The sequence below is a fragment of the Stegodyphus dumicola genome, chromosome 2 (assembly GCF_044657685.1).
Source record: "Stegodyphus dumicola isolate Sdum_Otavi_A_Nest chromosome 2, ASM4465768v1".
Taxonomy (NCBI): Eukaryota; Metazoa; Arthropoda; class Arachnida; order Araneae; family Eresidae; genus Stegodyphus; species Stegodyphus dumicola.
Window position 1 is genome coordinate 281,860,049 of NC_140769.1, and position 27,095 is coordinate 281,887,143.

General features: G+C 34.7%; 1 long non-coding RNA gene across 2 annotated transcripts in view; it reads right to left on the reverse strand.

Moving 5' to 3' along the window:
* Positions 1-27,095, reverse strand: part of LOC118189240 (uncharacterized) — a 111,906-nt gene that overhangs the window by 31,455 nt on the left and 53,356 nt on the right. For both annotated transcript variants that reach the window (XR_004758228.2, XR_015039906.1), the window contains one exon: positions 3,435-3,507. This is a non-coding gene — a long non-coding RNA (uncharacterized LOC118189240). The remainder of the gene's footprint in view (positions 1-3,434; positions 3,508-27,095) is intronic.

A 27,095-nucleotide genomic window follows, 5' to 3' on the forward strand; every position in this document is an offset into this window, starting at 1 on the left:
TGATCCTTGTTATCTCTAGCTAAAACTGAGACTAATCAAATGGTTTGGTTTCGTAAATTATGACAAGAAACGCTAGGGCTATCTGCCTAAAATGAGGGAGGCGTTCGTGGAGGACTTTCTAAGGGAAACTGGCTCGTATACACGTTACACATTTAGAAACTTTGAGTTCATATTTAAATATTAAGCATCCGCTTGTCCGAGCCTCTGTATTTGTTGTTGTATATATATAAAATTACATGGCCTAACAAGGGTCATCACTGCATTTGCAAGCTGGGAAAGTATAAGGCTGTATTGATAATGGCATTATTACATATTGTTGACAAGCTATTGCTGTGTACCAATGGCATACATTATACATTGTTCATATTCCATGGAACAACGGTTGCCAGAGCCTACTCCGAAGAGAGTTTGGACTTCTATTTTCCACCCCCAGTTCTGAGGGAGAGCAGCCCGGGGCGGGGAATCTGGCGGTCTCCGATCCCTCTCCATTCCTACCAATCCAGACGAGAAGACATTCGACTCGCCATATATTAGCGCCGCCATGCCGCACCCGCACTATACACTTACAAACATCCATGTCTTCTCCGGGATTCGAACTCGGGCCCTTCGATACCATAGTAGGCTTGTATAGACCTAAATATTAAGCTACATTGGGTTAAAGCCCATATAGGTTTTATTGGTAATGAGAGGGCCGACAGCCTGGCCAAGCAGGCGGTCTCAAATGTCAGTGCAATGGATATTGAAGTAACAGGTTCGAAAAGAATTGCAATTCGAAGAATGAAAAAATTTTACGTTAACAAATGGAAAATACAGTGGTTCTCTTCACCTAAAAACAAAGGATTTATGGAACTAATTAAAATCACAAATAAAATGAAATGTATGAACGATATTGATGTTAATCAGGTTTCAACTGGACATAGTAAGTTTCCGTTCTATTTCAACCGATTTAATCTGCAAGAAAATAAATTATGTAATAGTTGTCAGGTGGATGGTGATGCTAGTCATTTCGTGGTTGATTGCAGTTTAACAGCCCCTATTAGACAGATTTTTAACATTACTGATTTCAATGCAAGTGTTATTCATTTTAAAGTTTTTAAATCATATTATATTGCTCTAATGAAGTTTATTAATGAAAATAGGGCGCTGGTAGAAATCTTCTGTTAAAATTGAATTTTGTGTTTATATGGGTTTTAGATATCTGTGGTGTTTTATGTTGTGAATTTGTGTTTACGGATTTTTGTTTGTTTGTCTGTAATTTTGTGTTAGATGTGCTTATTTATTTTTGATTTAGTTTTTTTGTTTGTTGTTTGGGGGTGGCTGGGTTACTGGCTGCCTTCGTTTGTGGAGATAAGGGGCTCCTTTTGAGCTATGGAGACACTCGTGTCCAGGTAGGCTGAAGGGAGCCTCCAATTCTTACACGTTACACATAGCGAAAACCATATTAAGGAAATATTTTATTCTGTACAGTGTGTCGCCACTCCGATAGACAGCCTAGCGCTGGAGTTAAGATATTTTATTCCGTATTCTGTGTTGCTGTTACCGTGAAAAACCGAAATTGGAGAATGTCGACTTTCACCGGAGAATATCAACACTCACCAAATACGTCGGTGAAAGACCGAATATTCCACTACATTCTTGTATATTCGGACCCTCACCGGTGTAGTAGTGACATCACTGTCATAACTGTTCTGGATTTGTGTCATCACAACTGTGCAAGAGGCCACGGAACCGTATTTTGCTCTTTCATTTCATTTGATGTAGGGATCATTTCAGAGAGGTGTTGCCAATCTTCGAATAAAAAATCTCGACCATGGCTGTCGAAGTCACAAGCATTTCCACCGCCTGTACAATCTTTTCTTTGTTATCTCTTTTATATTAATATAATTGCAAATATGCCAATCACAGATATGCTCTGGTGAAAGTCGAAAAGAGAGGTCATAAAGTGCCATAATAGTTTAAGTTGTTGAAATAAATAAGATTTGAATCACATAATTTAGTAAGTTTTTTATGACTGTTATTTTATTTTCTCATTTAGAACGTACTGTATAATTAAGTAGGTTTTTAACTTCTATTATTTTCTTTTCTCATTTTGAATGTATTGTGTGTTTCAGGTTCTCATGTTCTTAAGTTTTTATTCTGAGTCTCAAGTGCGTTTATTCGCGACTGAATGACGGAGAAGGAAATATAATATTGTTATATGTTCAACAATGGTGAATGTCGACATTGACCAGTGTAAGTCAGAAATAAGAGTATTTGGAAAATATTTTGGACATACACCGAGAGACTATGTTAATGTTGACATTCACCGGTGGAAGTCGACATTCTCCGGATTTCGGTGTTTCACCGTAACATTGCCACTGCTCGTTTTGAAATCGAGTTAAAAGTTCGTTAAAATTTAAAAAATATGAAATGGATGATAAAACAGATTTGAAATTGAAATTTCAGGCTGCTAGGTGGGTGGAAGACTATGTTATTCAAAATTGGATGGCTCTAGGTACCGTTGCATTTTTTCACGAAGGGGCAAACTTGCATACATTTATGAATATTCTTCACTATTTAATTCTTTAAATATAATATTGACCAAAAATATTTGGTGAGAGCGATTTGAAAAGTGGCATGCTGTTTATAGTGATTCAAAGCAAAATGTCGTTTTGTGACTAATATCTTATTACCCTCCAGGGCTAAAAAGACATTATTATTTTTAACAATTGTGCCTTGAAAACTGGTGATCAGAATCAGGTCTTTTGAGTTTTAGTTTATTTGCGTTCGCGATCTGCACAGGTTGAAATCAATCTTTTGCAATTATATTAATATAAAAGAGATAACAAAGAAAAGATTGTACAGGCGATGGAAATGCTTGTGACTTCGACAGCCATGGTCGAGATTTTTTATTCGAAGATTGGCAACACCTCTCTGAAATGATACCTACGTCAAATGAAATGAAAGAGCAAAATATTAAGGGTACGGTTCCGTGGCCTCTTGCACAGTTGTGATGACACAAATACAGAACAATTATGACAGTGATGTCACTACTTCGTGTGCCATCATTTTCCACAGCAATGGGACATTACTTTGCGGTGTCACCAACTCGCACAGCAATAAGGACATTGCTTAGTGACGTCGTTCTGTGCAAGATGAGACGCCACGAAATAGTGTCATCACTGTAACTGACGTGTTGCATTTATTGTTCATTACAATTACCCTACTTACTTGCATACAACCCCCTCCTTTTCGCTAACTTAATCGTACGGAAATCGAGAAGGGAAAATTACGCAAAGAATTTAATTTGAGAAAAATACGGTTATAACAACAGCATAACAAATAAATAGTATTCGGGAATGAACTACCGATAACCATCACAATTGTTGAAATTTTATCAACTTTTACGTGTTAAAATTTTAGTTCTCGAAATAGATTAGTGAAGTTTCACTTACCTTCTAAAGGGCTGCCTTAGAACATGCTTCTCTTCCTTTCGTATTCCGTTAGTCTATCTTGAAAATCCATTCACTGCCAAATTTTAATAAAACAAATTAAGAAATTTATTATTAACATATGAAATATATTTGTATAATACTTATAAAACAAATTAAGAAATTTATTATTAACATATGAGTAGTGGAAAACGGACAGTTCAGGGGCAGGAGGCGGAGCAAGCTCAGAGGCGGTGCAAGAGGAGGCGCGAACCACGTGGTTTTCGTCCACCATTTTGGAACACGTGGTCTTTCATTCTCCATCTTGAATGACTCACCCTCTTTCCGCCATGTTGGATCACGTGTTCCAGAATGGTGGACGAAAATCACGTGGTTCGCGCCTCCGCTTGCTCCGCCTCTGAGCTTGCACCGCCTCCTTTCCTGAACTGTCCGTTTCCCACTACTCATATGATATATTAATTCAGAAGTCAAAACAACAAAAATCAGCGTTATAGTTTCAAAATTTTCACAGGACTAGTTCCGATGGTTTTACCGAACCACCATCCTCAGCTGCAAAACCGAAAATGAACGAGATTAGATAAGATAAGAAAGCTTAAGATAAGAAAGTGTGTAGACACAATGGAAGGATGGGCGCAGCTATACTGGATGGCGTGGTGTCAAATGGTTCATCTGCCAAAGACGGTCAACAGCTTAAGAATACTACCTCGTTTATTCACATATACGGCGGCTAGTTACTTTTCCTTTCATCTTTTTTAACCAGTTAACTCTGGCGATAAGAGTGCGCACCGTTTTGCGTCGCCAGAATCGAGCCCTGACGAATCTATTCCGTCAGTACTATTTTATTATTAATATTGACTTAGTTGGTTAACATAAGCATATGTTACCATGAAAAGACCGAAATTGGAGACTGTCGACTTTCACCGGAGAATGCCAACATTCACCAAATACGTCGGTGTAAGATCGAATATTGCATTAAATTCTTGTGCATTGGGACCCTCACCGGTGTACGTCGACAATCACAGATATGCTCTGGTGTAGGTCAAAAAGGAGGAGACTTTCGCAAATAAATGCAGTTGTAAAAGCAAGGGCCTCTTGTGCAATTCAAAGTGTCATAATAGTTTAAGTTGTTGCAATAAATAAGATTTGAATCACGTAATTTAGTAAGTTTTTAACTTCTATTATTTTCCTTTCTCATTTTGAATGTACAGTGTGTTTTAAGTCTTATGTTCTTAAATTCTTATTTTCAGTCTCAAGTGCGTTTTTTCGCGACCGAATTGCGGAGAAGAAAATATAATATTCTTATGTGTTCAACATTCACCATTAGTACATGATGAATGTCGACATTGACCGGTGTAAGTCAGAAATAAGAGTATTTGGAAAATATTTCGAACATACAACAAGCGACTATGTGAATGTTGACATTCACCGGTGAAAGTCGACATTCTTCAGACTTCGGTGTTTCACCGTAACATATATTACATACATATTAAACTAAAAGCACAATCAGTTAAATATTATACATATAAAAGTAATAATTTAAATTCCTGCTGTGGAGTGATATTCAGCGAAACAGGATACTATACACAATGCGACTTTGCAAATCGAACACCAGTAACGCGACTCCCTTCCTGATCTTACGTTTGCAGCAATGCAAACACCTTCGCGTAAAGTTTTTTTAGTCCAAAGGGATTTGAATCCCGAAGGACTATTAGTTTCCTTTTGGCATTTTGCGTCGGACTCATAAATGTCGGTTCACTTTTCCAACTGTTGCCACAAAATGTTAGAGTCCTGCATTATATTTGAAGAAATTAAATAATGAAAAATATGCATAAATGTATGTATATTTCTCGTATTGTGATAAAACAACGGTACATAGAGTCATCGAATTTTGAATAACGTAATCCTCCAACGAATATGAGCATGTGGAAGACCCAATTTGAAATTTGTTTTATGATGGATTTCCTATTTTTTAAAACTTTGACGAATTTTTGATTAAGAAACTCAAGGATTTCAAAGCGAGCAATGTCAACGTTGTGCAGAAAAAACATTTTTATCTCCGGCGCGTGAGTCTCTGTATCGGAAATTCTAAAGATAGGCTCGTTTTTAAACTATTTTGCGATATTGCTGTTGCACTGGATCTTATGGTTTAAGTGCGAGGAACATGATATTTAATAAAGAAAGGTAACACACAAAATGTTAAAAAACGCCCCTTTGGACGTAATTTAAAATCTGAAACATTTCAGATTTTTTTCCCCCTCCCCGATGTTCCGGGTATATAATCCAGAACATGATTCCCGCCTAAATGGCTTATATTAGGTCTAAAGGGCCGAGTTTGTGTCGATTTATTTCTTTTAATTGATGATACGTCGTAAAAGTGTCTTCAATAAATTTGAGCCAAAAGTTGATACGCGATAATGTTCCATTATTTTTTTTATATAATATGAATGCATTCAGACACAATGTCTAAGAAATGGAGAAATATCTTTTCGTAGTAGTTTTTCAGTCGTTTTCTAGCTGTGATAATTCCATCGCTCATATCCACTCCACCCATATTTTTTTATTATAATCAATCACTAGCTCTCCGGGTTCTTTGTTATTTTTTTTTCTCTGTTTCTATTACGTTTTTATTATGTACAGTACTTACTAAATAAACCTTCCTCTTATCTTTCCATTCCAGTATACGCAGGACGAGTATACTCGTCAATACACAAAATCGTGCCGCTTCTCCATGACGAGTATACTCGTCAATCACAGTTAACTGGTTAAGAACTTTTAAGAGTAACAAGCAAGACACCAACAGTGAGCCTCCAAGACACTAACATCAAGATTAAAGAGATGTTACTGACTACATATAAATAAATAGTGCCTTTCCGGCAGTAAAACCATATACGGAAAGGGGTTGAAGCATGTTATTGCCATTTGCGACACACTCAAATTTAGTCATATAAATCAAATCAAAACCCAAATTTTAGCTTCCTGCATAGTGTAACCAACTGGATACATAACTGCTTACATAGTATATAGTTTTGAAAGTTTCAGTGTGGGGTCATTATTATGAGTTGATGTGCAGGGTGTGGACATCATTTGTGTTTACGAATTTTTAATTTTGTGTTTGTTGTTATTTTGATGCATTCAAAGATTTAAAACTGTTTGAACAAGTTTATAAGATATGTATTCTATATATATATGTATGTAATAATAAAATATAAAAATTGTAGTAAGCTCGCCTAAAAGTTACCAAGAGCTGCTGCTCCAAAAGGTTCAACACGTTTTAAAAAATTAATACATATGAAAATCAAACCATTAGACATGTAAAACATTAAAAAACAAACAGATAAAAAAGTAAGCGGAAAATGGTAAATTAGCCCAATTCGACTTCCAAACTGGCTTTTCAAGGGAAATTTCATTTATTTGAACGTCGAATCAAGCTAACCCCATTACGCGTTTCGCCGAAACAGACAATTGAAACTTTTTCGCTAAGAAATTTTTAAAATTTAGACAAAGTGTCTTGGAAATTTTAATAGTCTCAATTCTCTGTTCCAATTTCCCGACGCGTCCGCTCAGAATGACACATTAAGGTGTTAAAATATGTTAATCAAAATCAAACTTTCTAAATCTAGTCTAAAATTAAAATCAAAACGAAAATAAATAGCGATGAGCTATTAGTCCTAAAAATACAAAAACATACGGGCCTGCAAGCTTAATAGTAAAAATGCACTTAAAATTCTAACTGCATGTTCTTTTCATTTTTAATGGCGACGTCTCTTATTTGAAAGTACGTGTAGTTAAAGTCACAGCCCCGTAGTCAAGTTGTTTTTCCCGCCTTTTCTACACGTACAGTTATAGAATGTTCTGGAGATATTTAAAGCGAACTGGAATGGCTGACGTCATTTCTTGGAAGCTCCGCCTTTCCAGAGGCTATAAAAGGACTCGCAAAGGAATATCGGGGTCTTTTCTTTAATGTAACGATGCAGTAAACTTCACACAAAAAGTTTAGTAATTCTTTTTTATTTACTCCGGAGATCAGATTTTTGTAATTGTTATTTCTCTTGAATAATAATAAATGGATCCTGTTTCTTAAACTTATCGTCTGATAATTTAAGCTACGACTACATCTATGATTCTTCACCAGTCTATTTATTCCGGACAAAAGCTGGTACATCACATATATATAAAAGGAAGAGTCTATCCGTCTGCGTGTCTGTCTTTCGTTCCAGCAGCGCGTAAGCTAATAGACCCACGGCTACGAAATTTGGAACATAGGATGCATCTAGACAAGAGCCAGTACACCTCGAAGCGATTTTTTTCAAAATTCGAATGAGATTTGTTTTTTATTAGTCCAAAGGGATTTGAATCCCGAAGGACTATTAGTTTCGTTTTGGCATTTTGCGTCGGACTCATAAATGTCGGTTCACTTTTCAAACTATTGCCACAAAATGTTAGAGTCCTGCATTATATTTGAAGAAATTAAATAATGAAAAATATGCATAAATGTATGTATATTTCTCGTATTGTGATAAAACAACGGTACATAGAGTCATCGAATTTTGAATAACGTAATCCTCCAACGAATATGAGCATGTGGGAGACCCAATTTGAAATTTGAAATTTGTTTTAGGATCGATTTCCTATTTTTTAAAACTTTGACGAATTTTTGATTAACAAACTCAAGGATTTCAAAGCGAGCAATGGCAACGTTGTGCAGAAAAAACATTTTTATCTCCGGCGCGTGAGTCTCTGTATCGGAAATTCTAAAGATACGCTCGTTTTAAAACTATTTTGCGATATTGCTGTTGCACTGGATCTTATGGTTTAAGTGCGAGGAACATGATATTTAATAAAGAAAGGTAACACACAGAATGTTAAAAAACGCCCCTTTGGACGTAATTTAAAATCTGAAACATTTCAGTTTTTTTTTTTTTTTTTTTTTTTTTTTTTTTTTTTTTTTTTTTAAGAAATTGTGTCAAATCCATGATTCAACAGCAACATTGGCACGCGCCATTCTTGCTGATAGATTTCTTCTTGCTGATTCTTGCTGATATTTCCATTATTGCCGATATCTGCACTGTTGCCACTCGGAAATGAGGGCGATAATTCTGTGCAGTTTTTAAATTTGCTTCTCTTGGGTACTGGACGTTTGTCGAGACAAAGGAACGGAAAGTTGGTTAATTTATTTATTAGAATAATTAATACCTATTTGTATTAAGACATATTGCTTATTTCGTTGTAATTTTTTATATGTAACTATATAATATATTTTTGTTGATTTTTTTTTTTTTTTTTTTTTGATAAAATTGTTTTCCAGTGTAAAATTCTATGGAGTTTTTATATTTAATCTTTGGTGTTCCCTTTAGGCATTTTTCCGGTACATGAAAAAGCCAGACTAGTATTACGTAAACCTGTTTTTACACATTTGCCTATTATTTTTTGGTAACAATATTGTTTTTTTCAAAAATTGGAATAAAAACTTACTTTAGACTATTTTTAGTATTTTTCCTATTTTATTTGATACTAATTCTAATGTATTTTGACTTAAATTAAAAAATAAAATAAAAATTTATCCATTAAAAGGTTAAGGGTACACATGAATTAACCATTACACAGGTACTATACTATCTGGAATATAAACAAAAATATTTCTCAACTGGGAAAAATTGATTAATAAAGGATTTGCAGGCGGTAAATGAATGAAAGATAGTCTTTTGTCAACCTATGATGTCATCTTAACTAAATTAAGCATCATAAAACACTCAGTTACCTGTTACCTCCTCCTCCGCGTACGAGCTCATCTGCAATCCTCCTGCGAGTTCGAGATCCCCCCCCCCCCTGTTGCTGAATCCGCATTTTCAAACTACTCCATATTTATGATTTCGTAGCTTGTATAAAACGTTCTATGTGTGTTTCAATTGACGAACTGAGAAGAGTCTTCAGTGCTAGGATTAACAACAATTGGGAACCATCTAATGAATTAAACAAGCAAAACACATTACTATGTGGAAATCAAGCAAAAATGAGCTTAGCTATTACATTTTTTAGGACTTAAATAATTTTTAGAAATAAATCAAAATTAAGCATAAAAGCAAATGTAAAATTTGTCAGACATTGGAAACAAAGCTTATTTACAAATTGTGTCACAGATCTTAATCCAAACCTTACTTTTCGACTTTTGTCGATGACCATTTAGGCCTGGAATGGTTTAATTATCATTCACTTCATTAAATTGGGTTCATATTATAGTTGCTAAGGTTTACTGTATTGCTATTTTGCAGTTACATTCTCATACGCTGAAAAGAGTGGTAACCTCTTAATCTAAGATTTAACTTAGATTAATCTAAGATTTAACTCTCTTAACCTCTTAATCTAAGATTTAGATTCGAAGATGTTGGGCCGAAATTGTATACAAGCTCACGCAACGTGTAACACGCTAATCCGGGCAATCGGAAACATGACGAATTATGTAATTTTCGAAGAAAGTATAGGCGAATAACTATGGATGATACATCCGATGGCGATCAACTACCAGAGTCCTGGCTTTGGAAAGAAATAAGAAATAGTCCAAAAATCTGGGACTATACGATGACTCCTGGCATAAAAGAGGAAGCCTTATGTCAATTAGGAAGAAGTAGAGAAGAATTTGATATATTTAATCTAATATTGGATGATGACATAGTATTTTGGAACAATATTGTAACCGAAACGAATCAGTATGCAGATCAAGTACGAGAAAATACACATAGAACACGAGTGTAAAGAGCGTAAAGTTCCGTTACATGTACCAGAAAATGCTTTGAAATACAGAGGCTGTTCGCACATTTTTTAGACGATTTTGGTAAGCGGTAATAGAACATCGTTTGTTACAAAAGAAGTAATTGCAATTGTACTATATTTTTAAAAGTCAAAATGATCGTCTGTGGCTCGAAAGTTTTGTTTTTATTCAAAATGGCAAATTTAACAAAACAGTGGTTCGAAGGCTACATTGACGCTCTTTCCGAAGATAAATATGCATACTCCGTTATCCAAAAACGACGCGAGACTCATGGTTTTGTGATATCTCAAGCGTCGATAGGTAATATCATCAACAAGAAAGGAAAAAAAAGTCCAATTGGAGCCTCAAGTTGGACAAAAATTCCAAACAAGTATCCAAGGAAAAAACGGACATCTTCGACTATTGCAAAGGTACGTTGTTTAAAGTTAAAAGAAAATCCCCCTAGTCAAAGGACAGTAGCAAAATCATTAAAATGCTCTGTGGTCCACTGTAAACAAAATGATAAACGTTGATTTAAATCTTAAGAAAGCGAAAAAACGCAATGTGCATCGTCTTCTTCCAAAGCATATCGCTCAACGCAGGACACGCTGCAGAATTCTGTATGAGAAACGCTTATCCAAAGAAAAATAGAAAACAATTGTCACAATAGATGAAGCATGGGTGTATTTAAATAATTGTAACAAAACAAAAAAGAACCATTTATTATCATAAAAGGTGAGAAAAAAATTTAAGTACATGATTCAAAGAATCGAAAGAAAGTTTTTCTGAGGGATTCATGATTGTTGCTGGTGTTTCTTATAATGGCAAGTTAAAAATAAAGAGAGTGCAAAAAAAAAAAAAAAAAAAAAAAAAAAAAAAAAAAAAAAAAATGTCAAGATTAACTCCAAATACTATCAGGAACATATTTTATCGCCCATTTCTCTGAATGAAATACCATCGCTTTACCCACAGTGCCATTCATCTGTGAGACTCCATCAGGACAAAGCTAGCAGTCACACATCTAAATACACTGTCAATTTCCTAAAGAAACGAAACAGAAAACTGGTATCAAGGCCATACTCTTCACTAATATCCCTACTCAATCTCCAGATGTGTCACCTATGGATTTTTGTGCTTTCGGACTTTTAAAAACTGCATTATGCAAACGTTGTCCCAAAAGCGTAACAGGACTCTGGAAAGCTATTCGGGAGGAATGGGATAGAATAATAGCTCTTCTGCCACTTCACAAAAGGCACTATTATCCTGGAAATTGCGGTGTCGAGAGATAGTTCAGAATGAGAGATGTCAAATAGAACATTTAAAACACAAGAATTTTATGTAATTTAGTTTTGTGAATACAATATACATCGTCTAAAAAATGTGTGAACAGCCTCTGTATATCATACCGTTACAGATTACTAATTTTGTATTTTGGAGTTTTGTATAAATAAACATTTTGTAATACTTGCGTGTACCACAATTATTGCATCAGACTGTAATTGCGTATCAAATATCCCACGTAATATTCACTTCTGGCCCGATCACCGTACGCGGGCTATTGCCCGTGAAAGCTAGGTTTGGCCCGACCATCGTACGCGGGCTATGCCCGTCATTGTAGATTAAGGGGTTAAAAGTGCACTTGAAGTAAACAGGATTCAAGTTGTGAAATCAAATAATTTGCTGATATAATAATGAATACATGACCCACAGAGATATATCCAACAATCCCGTTGTTTAGAGTTTCCAAAAAATGTTTATGGCAAAGCACTGGAGAGAGGAAAGATGCCTTCGTGGAGGACTTTGCAAGGGAAACTGGCTCGTATACACGTCACATATGAAGAAAGCCATAAAAGCGCTCATGCAGCCAACTCCTTCGTCGGAATTCGAGTCCTGAACCGAACTATCAGTGTTCAGCAACTTTTCCGCTCGGCCGTTGTTGGGCCTATTCAAGAATGGAATTGGCAAATTTGATGCGCACTCAATACTTCAATTTAGCCAATGAAACTCAAAAGACTTTTTTAAAATCTGCTTTTAATTCTGCTAATATAGCATCCAAGTCCTAAACCGCCAAACGCTCTCTAAACACGATTTTGTTCCAATTAAGAAGAAAGAAAAATATTTCTCATGTCTTGAAGATCGATTCAAATAAATATATGATGTTTCAATTATGACATTTTTTGATGAAAGTCTGATTTATAGTTTTTTTCACTGAGTTATAATTATTAGAATAAACAAAATATGTTCATATTTTAAGGCACATTACATATACATAACAATCATATTCATTATTAAACATTAATGTTACTACAGCTGATAATCAAGTACATTTATTCGAATATAATAGATATTCAGGGGAACATACCTAATTAAACATGTTAGATATCCATAAGAAACATACATAACCAATTATATTCATATAACTTACTAGATATTCAGATCCGGTTATTCAAGTATTGCCCCCCCCTTTATTTTTTGCCCTCCATACAGTGTTGTGCTTCTTAGGCTTATTCAATTATGGCAAAGCATACGAGGGCTATCTACCTAAAGGGAGGGATGACTTCGTGGACGACTTTTTAAGGGAAACTGGCTCGTATACATGTTACACATAGGGAAAACCACGAAAACGCCCATGCAGCCAGCCCGTTCGCGGGATTCAAACCTCGGACCGAGCTAACAGTGTTCAGCGTCTTTACCGCTCGGCCGCTGGTGGGCCATACAGTGTTGTCACTGCGCGCTTTGAAATCGTCAAGTTTCTTAAATAAAAACGCATAAATTTTTAGAAAACATGAAATAGATAATAAAACAAATTCCAAAATCGGGCTTCCAGATGCCCATAATCGGGTGGAGGATTACGTTAATCAAAACTGGATGGCTCTAGGTACCGTTATTTTACCACAATCCGAGAAACGTACATTTTCATTATTTTATTTCTTTAAATATAATACGGGTCAATAGTATTTGATGGCAACAATCTGAAAAGTAAAACGCTGTTTATAGTAAAATGCGACAAAATGCAAAAACAAAATTTATAGTTCTTCTGAGCTAACGCCCTTTGGGCTAAAAATAGTATAGTGCTGATCCGCATTTTATAACCCATGCTTAATTGTTAAATTATACGGTGCTTTTCTGTACTAAAAATAAAATTTTAAATATATAAAATCATTCCAGGTCTTTCCGAAGCATGATTAAAATCAGTTCTCACATTAAAGAACTTGTACTATTTATTTACTTATTAGTGGAGGTCTTTTTAGGGAAACTGCCCCGTATCCATTTTAGGGGAAACCACCAAAATGCCCACGCAAACAGGCCAATCCTCGGTTCTCAAACCCCTGACCGAACTTCCAGTGTGTGGAGGCTTTTACCGTTCGGTGGCTGGGCAGTCAGCTCGTGCAGTGAGATGCAATGTTCACTATAGCTCATTGTTTACTTTTGCGTATAAAAGGCTATAGAATGGTTGAACTTGAGCACTTGATTAAATTGGGGTTATAAAAAATACATTTAGTTCATTATTAAAAATACTTAAACATTTTCGTGAAATTATGCCAGTTAAACACAATGAAATTATGCTAACTGAGGTCAATAAAAATCATTATATATAATTTTAAGGTAAAAAAAAGCCTTTATATATATAAACTAGTTTCTCAAAATATTTAATTTTTAAGATTAGTCATTAACTTCTTATTTTGAGGAAAGAATAAAATTTGCAAATATGAAAATTTGTTTTTTTAACCTAAAAAATCATTATATAATTTAATAAAAAAACATGAATTTCTCTATTAAAATATTGCAACTCGAAATTTGAATCATTGTTAAGATTTTTCAATGACAGAAAATTTCATTTTCATGAAACCGGTCACTTGGCAAGTTAAATAAATTTCGCCTAAGAATGCATGCGAAGAAAACGACAACAGCCTTCTGATTTTTACACAGTTACAGATAAATGCAGTTCAGCCACGCTAAACGAGCCAAATCTGCAATTAATAGTTAACAGAACAGCCTAAAACAACGCATTTCCTATTGTAAGTTATCTTAATAAACTAAATTGAGTACAGAGGTATATTCTTTAGGTAATAAGGCAAAAATTTTAATTTTATTCTATTTAATTTTGATGTACGAACTCAATTCAGCTGCTGTGCCGATTATGATTTTAAAATTTCAAGTTCACTTCTTGAATAATTTTGCAGAATTAATTTTTCTTTCTATTTAAATAAGTCATACCGCAGAGGTTAGGTTAGGTTATTTAATTACGGCAAAGCCTCGAGGGCTATCTGCCTAAAGGGAGGGATGCCTTCGTGGAGGACTTTCTAAGGCAAACTGGCTCGCATACACGTTACACATGGGGAAAACCACGAAAACACCCATGCAGCCAGCCGTTCGCGGGATTCGAACCTCGGACCGAACTACCAGTGTTCAGCGACTTTACCGCTCGGCCGCTGGCGGGTCCATACTGCAGAGAGAAGAGCAAATAGGCAGGTCACTTTTCATACTAAATTACATTAATGTTCTTTTCTTCCGTTCCGACACACAGATAATGATTTTCCCGCTAGCGGTCGAGCGGAAAAGTCCACTGGTAGTTCGCCCTGTGGTTCGAATCTCGGTGAACGAACAGCCTGCATATGCGTTTTCATGGTTTTTCCCATACGTAACACCCGTATACAAGCCAATTACTCTTAGAAAGTCCTCCACAAAGGCTTACCTCCTCTTTCGCAGAGAGTCCTCGAGTTAATTCATTTAACTAAACCATACCATATAATAATTCGAAACGAGTTACTTATCGAGCTCAAGTTAGCAGTTTTGGTAAGATTTTTTTTAAAAGATAACTAAACAATCGATATTTATTTAATTCGGAAAACATTATCGATATATCAAAATCAAATAACTTTAGCAGTGTAAAAGGTTTCGTTTACTTCATTACGGTAAAGCACACGAGTGCTATTTGCCTACAGGGAGCAATGCCTATGTAGAGGAATTTCTAAGGAAAACTGGCTCGTATATACGTTACACATGGCGGAAAAAACGAAAACGCCCATGCAGCCAGCCCTTTCGCTGAAATTCGAATTTCGAACCGAATTACCAGCGCTCGGCGACGTAACCGCTCGGCCGCTGTGGGCCTATCCATGAATGGAATTGATAAATTGCCTTCCCCTCGATACTTCAATTTAACCAATGAAGCTTAAAAAGATTTTTAAATCTGCTTTTAATACCCAGCCTTTAATTTTGCTAATTTAACATCCAAACCGCCAAACGCCTGCACATAATAGCATATGCTCTGTAAACAGAATTTTATTCCAATAATGAAGAAAAAATTATTCGCAGTTTTCTGAAAATTTATTCTGAACAAACACAGCCTGATGAAATTTTGTCATTATTTGACAAAATTCAATTTGGCATTATTTGACAAAATTCAATTTGGCATTATTTGACAAAAATTTCGAAATTTTCACTCTTTTTAGTTTATTAGAATAAACAAAATACGTTTGATATTTTATGGCATATTGAATACACATGACAATCATATTCATTACTAAGTATTAAAGTTAATGCAGCAGTTAAATGCATTTAATCGAATATAATAGGTATGGAGATCAAACAGAGTTACATACCCATAAGAAACATGCACAATCAATTATATTAGATATTCATATAACGTACTAGACATTCAGATCCATTTAATGCCGACCAGCGGCCGAGCGGTAAAGTCGCTGAACACTGGTAGTTCGATCCGAGGTTCGAATCCCGCGAACGGGCTGGCTTCATGGACGTTTTCGTGGTTTTCCTCATGTGTAACGTGTATACGAGCCAGTTTCCCTTAGAAAGTCCTCCACGAAGGCATCCCTCCCCTTAGGAAGATAGCCCTCGTGTACTTTGCCATAATTAAACACACACCAACACCAGATCCGTTTAATCAAATATTGCCTTTACTTTTAGCACATAGGGCTGTTAATTTCGTTTTAGGCTTTTTGTGTTGATTCACTTTTCAAATTCTTGCCACCAAATATTATCGACCTGTGTTATATTTAAAGAAATTAAATAATGAAGAATCTGCATAAATGTATCTATGTTTCTGCCATTGTGATAAAACAACGATACCGAGAGCCATCGAATTCTGAAAAATGTAATCTTCCACACGCATATGGACCCAAATTTGGAATTTGTTTTATTATAGATTTCAAATTTTTTTAAAGCATTTATGTTCTTTTGATTAAAAAGCTCGACGATTTCAAAGCGAGCAATAGCAGCATTATCCAGGGAAAAAAAAAAAAAAAAAAAGAAAACATCTCAAAGGTTTCAGATTTTAAATTACGTCAAAAGGGGTGTTTTTTTAACGTTTTGTGTCTTACCTTTATTTATTAAATATCATGTTCTTTGCACTTAAACGATAAAATTATGTTCAATAGCAATGTCACAAAATAATTTTAAAAGGAGCCTATTTTTAGAATTTCCGATACACAGTTCCGCGCGCTGGAGCTAGAAAGGTTTTCCCCCCATCCCCGTAGAGTGTTGCCATTGCTTGCTTTGAAATCCTTGAGTTTGTTAATCAAAAATTCGTTAAAGTTTTACAAAATATGAAATCGATAATAAAACAAGTTCCGAATTTCAAATTCGGTCCTCCACATGCCCATATACGTAGGAGAATTACGTCATTCAAAATTCGATGGCTCTATGTACCGTTGTTTTATCACAATGCGAGAAATATACATACATTGATGCAGATTTTTCATTATTTAATTTCTTCAAATATAATGCAGGACTCTAAGATTGGGTGGCAACAGTTTGAAAAGTGATTCGCTGTTTATAGTTATTCAACGCAAAATCGCAAAATGAAAACAATACCCTTTCAGAGACAAAGCACCTTTGGACTAAAAATTGCTTCCAGCGCACAAGACTGTATCGGAAGTTCTAAAGATATTCTTATTTTAAAATTTTACGATAGTACTGTTGAATTCAATTCTATGGTGTAACTGCGAAGAACATGGCATTTAATAAATAAAGGTAGCACACAAAACGTTAAAAAAACTCCGCTTTGAACGTAATGTCAAATCCGAAAGCTTTCAGAGTTTGTTTATTTAGTTATTTATTTATTAGATCTTTAACCATTTTCTTCTTCGCATCCATGCCATATACAGTTCAAAAGAAAATTTATAAAAATTTTACTAGCATAGCAATATACGTTTAGAATTCCCGACGCAGCATTAATTGTTGGCATACACTTTTCTGTTATCAATGTCCAGTTTTCTTATTAAGATGACTTTACAAAACTGTTTTAATCTCTTCATTATCAACGTTTTGCGTGTTTAAGTCATTTTATTAAATATGGCTCTTGGCGCTTAAGCCACAAAAAAATTCGTTTCAAGGGTAAAACCACAAAATATTTCAAAATGGCATATCTTTAGAATTTCCGATAGACAATCTCGCGCGCTGGCGATAAAAGTGTTTTACTCCGCACAGTGTTGTTACTGCTAGCTTTGAAATCGTCGAGTTTCTTAATCAAAAATTCACTCAAGTTGGTTAATCTTTGGATTATGGTAACTTGGCGATTTTTTTGGAAAATTTGGCGACCAACCCTGCTACAGCAACCTGCTAGTTTTGTTTTGGACGCCATTTTGTTTTCACGAAGTAAAGGTTTTTTTCCCCTTTACTCAACATTTTTTCCAACAATCTGCTAGCCGAATTACGCTTGTGCTAAAACTTTTATGGAACAAAAATGCTTAATCATGACGAAGATTAAGTGCGAAATTGGGAAAAAGTGCAGAATCGCAAACGGCTTGCCGCGTTTTTAAGAATTGCACATACACGGTAGCATCCATGTACACGTCGACCTATTTCCACTTAAAAAAACATCGCAGAATCGCACAAAAATGCCATTGCGTACACTCTTGACTTTATCCATGTACACTGCTAAAGTCCTAGCTAGTAACTTTTATCGCCTTACCAAAATGTCGCCAAACTACCTGTTACGATATTCCAAAGATTAGCCCTAAAGTTTTATAAAATATGAAAAGGATAATAAAACAAATTTGAAATTCAAAATTCGATCCTTGTTCTGGTGCCCATATTCGAATGAAAGACTACATTATTCAAAAATTAATGGCTCACAATGGTAAACCTTCCGCACATGGGCAAAATTGGATGTTCTTCTCATTATGTAATTTCTTTAATTATAATACAGGGCGATAATATTTGGTAATATACTTTTGGACTAAAAATGTTAAAAAAATTTTTAAGGCACATTACATGTACACAGCAACGAATTATTTGCATAAATAGATATTCAACAAATTAGATATTCAGATTCATTTAATAAATTATATTAGATATTCGGATGAAACACACATAATGAAATATATTAGCTATTCATATAACATATTAGATACTCATATACTTTTAATCAAATGTTGCCTTTTTTTGTTATAATGAAATCCGCAAAATAAATTCATCCTTATACTTAAAAACTCGAATTTTAAATAATGCTTGTTAAAATATATTATTATATAGAACTTCTACAGAATACGAAATAAATATTATACACTGAAATCCATTAAATTACTTTTATTAATTTAACAAATCTGATCTTTATTCCGATACCAAAGCTAAGCGATAAAAATTGGAAGAATAAAAAGTTAAAGTACTCAAATTAAAGAATGAAAATGAATTTTTTACACAAGTTCATTTCACTCGAAAACCTAATTATTCTAATTAACTATGCTGGTTTCATGAAACACATTATGAAGCGATAAATAACACAAAAAGTGTACAGATACATTATGTTTCAAACTTACCATAAACTTTACTGCATACTATATAACCGACAAGGTTTATTTCATTATAGAAAAGCACTCGAAGGCTACCTGCCTAAGCGAAGAGATGCCTTCTAAGCGAAACTGGCTCATGCACACCTTCCAATGGGGTAAAACCACGAAAACGCCCATGCAGCCAATCCAATCGCCGGGATTCAGGCTGTGGAGCGAACTACCAGTATTCAGGAACTTCCCGTCGGCCGCTGGTGACCCTGCATATTAGAACAAATCTAAACAATCAGAAACCTACCCACTAAGAGAACTATATCCACAGTGCTTCCCTAACACGCATTGAGTAAACAAGTAACTGTGAAAAATCACTTCACTTCATCTTTAAATCAGCACTCTACCACATTTCGGTTAAAAGTTCTCCCAAGCGGCCAATTCACATATTCGTAAAAATTAAAAGGCTAATCTTCAGAATATGGTAACAGGTAGTTTGCCAACATTTTGGTAAGGCGATAAAGGTTACTAGCTAGGACTTTAGCAATTATCTGAGAAGTACACAGTTCGAATCAGATTATTTTGTCTCGGAGAAATGAGAGATCATGAGACATGTCATATGACATTTTCCGAAAAATTCCGATCGTGATTTTAGCTAAGAAACAATTTCGCTGCTAAAGTGCAGAATCGCCCACTTATTTGTTTGGCGCTTTTTACAAGAGTAAGAAGAATTGGATTTTTGTCAATTTTCTTTAGTTTTTTAAGTGCAAAATAGGTCGATGTGTACATGGATGTACATCGATGTACCAAATATTACAGACCTGTATTGTATTTAAGTAGTGTTGGAACTCCAAAATCTTCAAAAAATTGTAATTTCGGATTTTTGCATTTTAAAATTCTCTACACTTTTATCTTTCTAAAAATGCCATTCTTTAATCTCTATGAAAATTAGAACTGTAAAAACGTCTAGTTTTAATTTGTCATCTACTGCTTTGATCAATGAGGATTTTTACATACAAAAGGGTTTTTCTCCAAACGTGATTTTTTTATGCTCGATGTACCTTTTCTCAGGAACTACTGATCACAGGTAGGTAAACCTTTTATGGCTTATTTATCAGGTTCCCTAATATTTACTGAAATTAGCACTTTGTAATAAACTTAGAAAAAAAATTTTAATTTTTTTTGTGCGAGAAAAGTACTAAATTTTACTATGCCTAACAAAATATTCTGTAATTTACTCTAAAATTCAAAATGCTTCAAAAGCTCATTTCGGTATAATCAGATAGGAATACTTTAATTACAGAAAAAATTTCAAGCTTGTATCTACAGCAGATTTTGTGAAAAGGTACATCGAAAATGGCCAATTTAACGTTGTCGGTATAGGGGTTTCTGATACCCCTTAAATGTACCGGAAAACAAACGTCCTGTCGACAAACTCGACAAATGTCGTATTCAAATACTTCTCGACAAACGTCCAGTATCCAAGAGAAACATTAAATTTAAAAACTGCACAGAATTTAATAGCCCTAATTTTTCCGAGTGGCAACAGTGCCGATATCACCAACAATGGCTGCGTGCCATTGTTGGTGATATGAGAAAGAATTATCGATTTGATGCTATTTCATCAAAAAACATTAAATAAAAATCTCATTCGAATTTTGAAAACATCGCTTCGAGGTGCACTGGCTCTTGTTAAGATGTACCTACGTCCAAATTTCGTAGTTACCTATTAGCTTACGCGCAGCACGAACAAAAGAAACACAGAGACAGGCTATCTTTTATTATAATGTAGAGATAACAGAGAGTAAAGAATTTGATCTTTTGGCGATCATTCAGTGTGGGTTTGGCGATTTTACTAACGATCAGCATTGTCCGAGGGGTGTGAGCTGGCAACCCTGTAAACGAGGGAGGGGGATCGTCGGATTGTGCCTAATGAAAGCAGTAGCCGTGTAATGTCGTTTGGTTTAATCGCAAATAATTCTAGGGGTTTTCACTTTTCCCATGACGTAGACAATTATTATGAGTATTGTGAGTGTAATTTGCGGTTGTCGCAGAGAATTAAATTCATTTATTTGTTCCGACTCTCGGAGGGAACTTTTATAAATGGTTTTGTGGCCCGGTTGCTAGCGCCGAATGTGTAAATAACGTCGTGATCACTGCACTTGGCAGCAGTAAGTCTTCGCACTCCGTTCGCCTGTTGTTGAATAGGCTGTTGCGGAGAATTCTTAGGCTTGTCAACTCTTTCTCTCTCATATACAGTTTCATACTCAACTTATAAAGCAGAGATATTAACCAATGTCCTCTGGAAAATTAAAGTCAGCTATGTATTTATCCGAATAATAATTATTCGCTTTTATTAAAAATTAATTATTTTTATTTAAAATAATTAGCCGCTTCCACCGTCAGCTGTTTAAAATAGTTATTATAAAAAAGAATATATATATATACTTAAAGATTCTAAAGTTAAAAGTAAACTGGAGTTAAAGCAAGGTTATTCCTCAACAAAGTAGAAAAGTAGTCCTGGTTACAGTAAGACCATAACAAATGAAACGCAATCCTGGTTACAGGAAGACCACAAAAAATTAAAGGTAGTCCTGGTTACAGTAAGACCATAACAAATGAAACGTAGTCCTGGTTACAGTAAGACCATAACTAATGAAACGTAGTCCTGGTTACAACGTAGAGATGAAAAGTTACAGAGTAGAAAAGAAATGAAAAGTAATCCTGGTTAAAACATAATAAATGAAAAGTAGTCCTAGTTACAAAGTAGAAAACAAATAAAAAGCAGCTCTGGTTACAGTAAGAACATAACAAATGAAAAGTAGTCCTGGTTACAAAGTAGAAAGGAAAAATTATAAAGTAAAAAAAGAAATTAAATGTAGTCCTGGTTACAGTAAGAACATAACAAATGAAACGTTGTTCTAGTTACAAAATAGCAAAGAAAAGTTACAAAGTAGAAAAGAAACGAAAAGAAGTTGTAGTTACAGTAAGAACCTAACAAATGAAAAGTATTAAATTACACGAAAGTAGTCCTGGTTACAAAGAAGTGCAATATTTTAATCTTTAACAGATAATTATATTTACTGTCCTTGACAATGGAGTGGCAACGCCACATTTGTATCACGTAAACGTTGTACAGTAGAAATGAAATGTTACAAAGTAGAAAACAAATAAAAAGTAGTCCTGGTTACAGTAAGAACATAATGAAACGTATTCCTGATTAAACTACATGAAGGTAGTCCTGGTTACAAAGTAGAAAATAAATGAAAAGCAGTCCTGGTTACATATCTTCGTGAATGGAGAATAAAATTTATGTTTTACTAAGAAGCTCATCTGTTATTTGGATAAAACCTACAAAATACATTACAGTAGAAATGAAAAGTTACAAAGTAGAAAAGAAATAAAAAGTAGTCCTGGTTACAGTAAGAACATAATGAAACGTATTCCTGATTAAACTACATGAAGGTAGTCCTGGTTACAAAGTAGAAAACAAATGAAAAGCAGTCCTGGTTACATATCTTCGTGAATGGAGAATAAAATTTATGTTTTACTAAGAAGCTCATCTGTTATTTGGATAAAACCTACAAAATACATTACAGTAGAAATGAAAAGTTACAAAGTAGAAAACAAATAAAAAGTAGTCCTGGTTACAGTAAGAACATAATGAAACGTATTCCTGATTAAACTACATGAAGGTAGTCCTGGTTACAAAGTAGAAAACAAATGAAAAGCAGTCCTGGTTACCTATCTTCGTGAATGGAGAATAAAATTTATGTTTTACTAAGAAGCTCATCTGTTATTTGGATAAAACCTACAAAATACATTACAGTAGAAATGAAATGTTACAAAGTAGAAAACAAATAAAAAGCAGCTCTGGTTACAGTAAGAACACAACAAATGAAAAGTAGTCCTGGTTACAAAGTAGAAATGAAAAGTTATAAAGTAAAAAGAAATTAAAAGTAGTCCTGGTTACAGTAAGAACATAACAAATGAAACGTTGTTCTAGTTACAAAATTGAAATTAAAAGTTATAAAGTAAAAAAGAAATAAAAAGTAGTCCTGGTTACAGTAAGAACATAATTGAAAAGTAGTTCTGATTACAAAGTAGCAATGAAAAGTTACAAAGTAGAAAAGAAACGAAAAGAAGTTGTAGTTACAGTAAGAACCTAACAAATGAAAAGTATTAAATTACACGAAAGTAGTCCTGGTTACAAAGTAGTGCAATATTTTATTCTTTAACAAATAATTATATTTACTGTCCTTGACAATGGAGTGGCAACGCCACATTTGTATCACGTAAACGTTGTTGACAGCGTCAAAAAAATGTTTAAAAATGCTATTCTGAAAGTTTTACCTGTAGTAGATGTATGAAAAATTTACACAGAAAGAAACTAATAGTAAAGCTGCAGTGTGAAGCTCTAACGGATAGAATTGTATTTCGATTATCTATCTTCGTGAATGGAGAATAAAATTTATGTTTTACTAAGAAGCTTATCTGTTACTTGGATAAAACCTACAAAATACATTACAGTAGAAATGAAATGTTACAAAGTAGAAAACAAATGAAAAGTAGTCCTGGTTACAGTAAGAACATAACGAAACGTATTCCTGATTAAACTACATGAAGGTAGTCCTGGTTACAAAGTAGAAAACAAATGAAAAGCAGTCCTGGTTACCTATCTTCGTGAATGGAGAATAAAATTTATGTTTTACTACGAAGCTCATCTGTTATTTGGATAAAACCTACAAAATACATTACAGTAGAAATGAAATGTTACAATGTAGAAAACAAATAAAAAGCAGCTCTGGTTACAGTAAGAACACAACAAATGAAAAGTAGTCCTGGTTACAAAGTAGAAATGAAAAGTTATAAAGTAAAAAGAAATTAAAAGTAGTCCTGGTTACAGTAAGAACATAACAAATGAAACGTTGTTCTAGTTACAAAATTGAAATTAAAAGTTATAAAGTAAAAAAGAAATAAAAAGTAGTCCTGGTTACAGTAAGAACATAATTGAAAAGTAGTTCTGATTACAAAGTAGCAATGAAAAGTTACAAAGTCGAAAAGAAACGAAAAGAAGTTGTAGTTACAGTAAGAACCTAACGAATGAAAAGTATTAAATTACACGAAAGTAGTCCTGGTTACAAAGAAGTGCAATATTTTATTCTTTAACAGATAATTATATTTACTGTCCTTGACAATGGAGTGGCAACGCCACATTTGTATCACGTAAACGTTGTCGACATTGTCGACAGCGTCAAAAAATGTTTAAAAATGCTATTCTGAAAGTTTTACCTGTAGTAGATGTATGAAAAATTTACACAGAAAGAAACTAATAGTAAGCTGCAGTGTATCAGCTCAATGGATAGAATTATATTTCAATTATCTATCTTCGTGAATGGAGAATAAAATTTATGTTTTACTAAGAAGCTTATCTGTTACTTGGATAAAACCTGCAAAATACATTACAGTAGAAATGAAAAGTTACAAAGTAGAAAACAAATGAAAAGTAGTCCTGGTTACAGTAAGAACATAATGAAACGTATTCCTGATTAAACTACATGAAGGTAGTCCTGGTTACAAAGTAGAAAACAAATGAAAAGCAGTCCTGGTTACCTATCTTCGTGAATGGAGAATAAAATTTATGTTTTACTAAGAAGCTCATCTGTTATTTGGATAAAACCTACAAAATACATTACAGTAGAAATGAAATGTTACAAAGTAGAAAACAAATGAAAAGTAGTCCTGGTTACAGTAAGAACATAATGAAACGTATTCCTGATTAAACTACATGAAGGTAGTCCTGGTTACAAAGTAGAAAACAAATGAAAAGCAGTCCTGGTTATACGAGGGCTATCCAGAAAGTAGATTACGTTTTGGAATAAAAAAATAAACAAAGTATAGGAAACAAATTTTATTATATACAGATGAAAGCCACACTCAAATACTACTTTTCTACATAGTCACCATACAAATTAAGGCATTTATCGTAGCGATGTACGAGCTTGGAAATTCCTTCGTCGAAAAATTCGGCCGCCTGCGCCTTCAACCACTTCGTTACCTCTTCTTGCCTTCCATCTTGCACAAAACTTGTGGTAACCAAGCTTTTCGCTGATGATTTCGTGCAACAAACTTCGCGAAATTTGTGGAAAACTCAAAGAAAGTTCCGTTATTGTGAAATTTCGATTTTCACGGACTTTAGCATCGACTTTTTCGAGAAGTTCCGCGGTCACTATGCTGGGTCTCCCACTTCGATCTTCGTCGTGAACATTGGTTCGGCCATTTTGAAATCTTATGACCCACTGACGCACTCCACCTTCAGTGATAATGTTGTTCCCATACACTTCACGAAGCTGCCGATAGATTTCTATCGGTTTACAGTTTTTTGCAGTCAGAAACCTTATTACTGAGCGCACCTCGCAGCTCGCGGGATTTTCAATTAACGCAGACATTTCAAACCGTCACAGTATCTGAACGGAGCACAGCACGAACCTCTCACTAGCACGGCTAGATGCAGACTGAGCTGCGCAACGCTCTGACCCCAAGATGGCCGCGCTAGCCCCGCCCCTAGCGGACACAGACGGAAACGTAATCTACTTCCTGGATGGCCCTCGTAGTAAGAACATAATGAAAAGTAGAGCTGATTAAACTACAGGTAACTACCGTAATGTTATTTCCTTAAAAGAAACTTGTATTCCAATAAAAATGCATAGCAATATTAACATTACAATATACAAAATACCTCCATCTTTGTAACTTGAATCTTCCCCGTTCGTATTGCTGTCGCTGCTAATCTTTAGGCTTCAAATTATCCATAAACAGTTAAAGATGGTGAATGTGCAGCTGACTCAGCGAATCCTAGATTGAATGTCTATTTATATTTGCTTCGCCGTGATTGGTAGGTTCTTGTATAAGGCTGGAATAAAGTTCAACAGTTAGAAGGGAAACATTAGGCGTCACCTTCGCAGGTAGTTTACGATGGTTTATCTTTGCTAGTACGATAAAAACAATCACTAGGTGGGAGAATCCATTTCAATATTTAGGGAAGCTCGTTCTCTGAGCTCTAACAGTATTAGTGGTTAGCGTCGCCGATTGCCGTGCCGAAGAGTCCGGGTTCAAATCCCGGAGAAGGCAAAGAACAAAAACAAAGTAGAATCAGCGTAAATTTTTAAAAATTTTTTTCCAGTACTAGTTTCGATAGTTTCTGAACCATCTTCAGCTGCTAAGTTCAAATGAACCAAATAAAGGGTGAAGAAAGATAAGAAAAGTTGGATATAAGTTAAGCTACTGGCGCCATCTATTGATGAAACAAGAAAAACTAAAACAAAATTTTTTTAAAGGGTGAAGGCAAAGATCGATTGTAATTAGGGTCATTAACTAGAACAATCCTTATCTTTCTTCACCCTTTATTTGGTTCATTTACACTTAGCAGCTGAAGAAGTTAATTCAAATACTATAAAAACAAGTACTACAAAAAATTAAAAATTTACGCTTATTCTTAATGTTGGACTTTGTTACTCAGCGTGATATTTAAACTAAATTATAAGGCATAGATGTTTTTAAATGTATAGTGTCCGTGCGGCAAGGGGCACTATAAATATGCGGCGAGCCGAAAGTCCTCTCGAGAAGTTGATGGTAAGGGAAGAGGGGTAGTAAACCCTCGGACCTGTTTCCCCGGGGTGCTCTCCATCAAAATTGGGGGCTGAACTGAGGTAAATAGCACTGTCACCTGTAAGGTGTTCAAGGCTGTTGCCAACGACACGGGTAAAACTTGCACTCCTTGCCACCAGGAATTTCATTTTCGGCTGATTATAATGAGCATTAGCAACAACAACAGTGCGATGAAAACAATCACTACGTGGGCCAATACCATTTCAAAATTTAGGGAAGCTCGTTCTCTGAACGTACTGAGGAAGGGGAGAATTAGGCAAATTATTTTTTAAATTTTCAAAACGTGACGCTAAAAAGGTGTGAAAAAAATACGCGACGGGATACGGAGTTTATTTCTGCTACTGCTGACAGATACAAAGACTCGTAAATAATATCCTGTTTCTTGAGAATATTATTCAAAACTTTGAATTTGGAATTTCCAAAACATTTGAGAAAATAACTATCCGTACTTTTCAGCATTAATATCGTTAATTTAGTCACGGCAGAAATTCAAATGCTTCGTTAAATCAA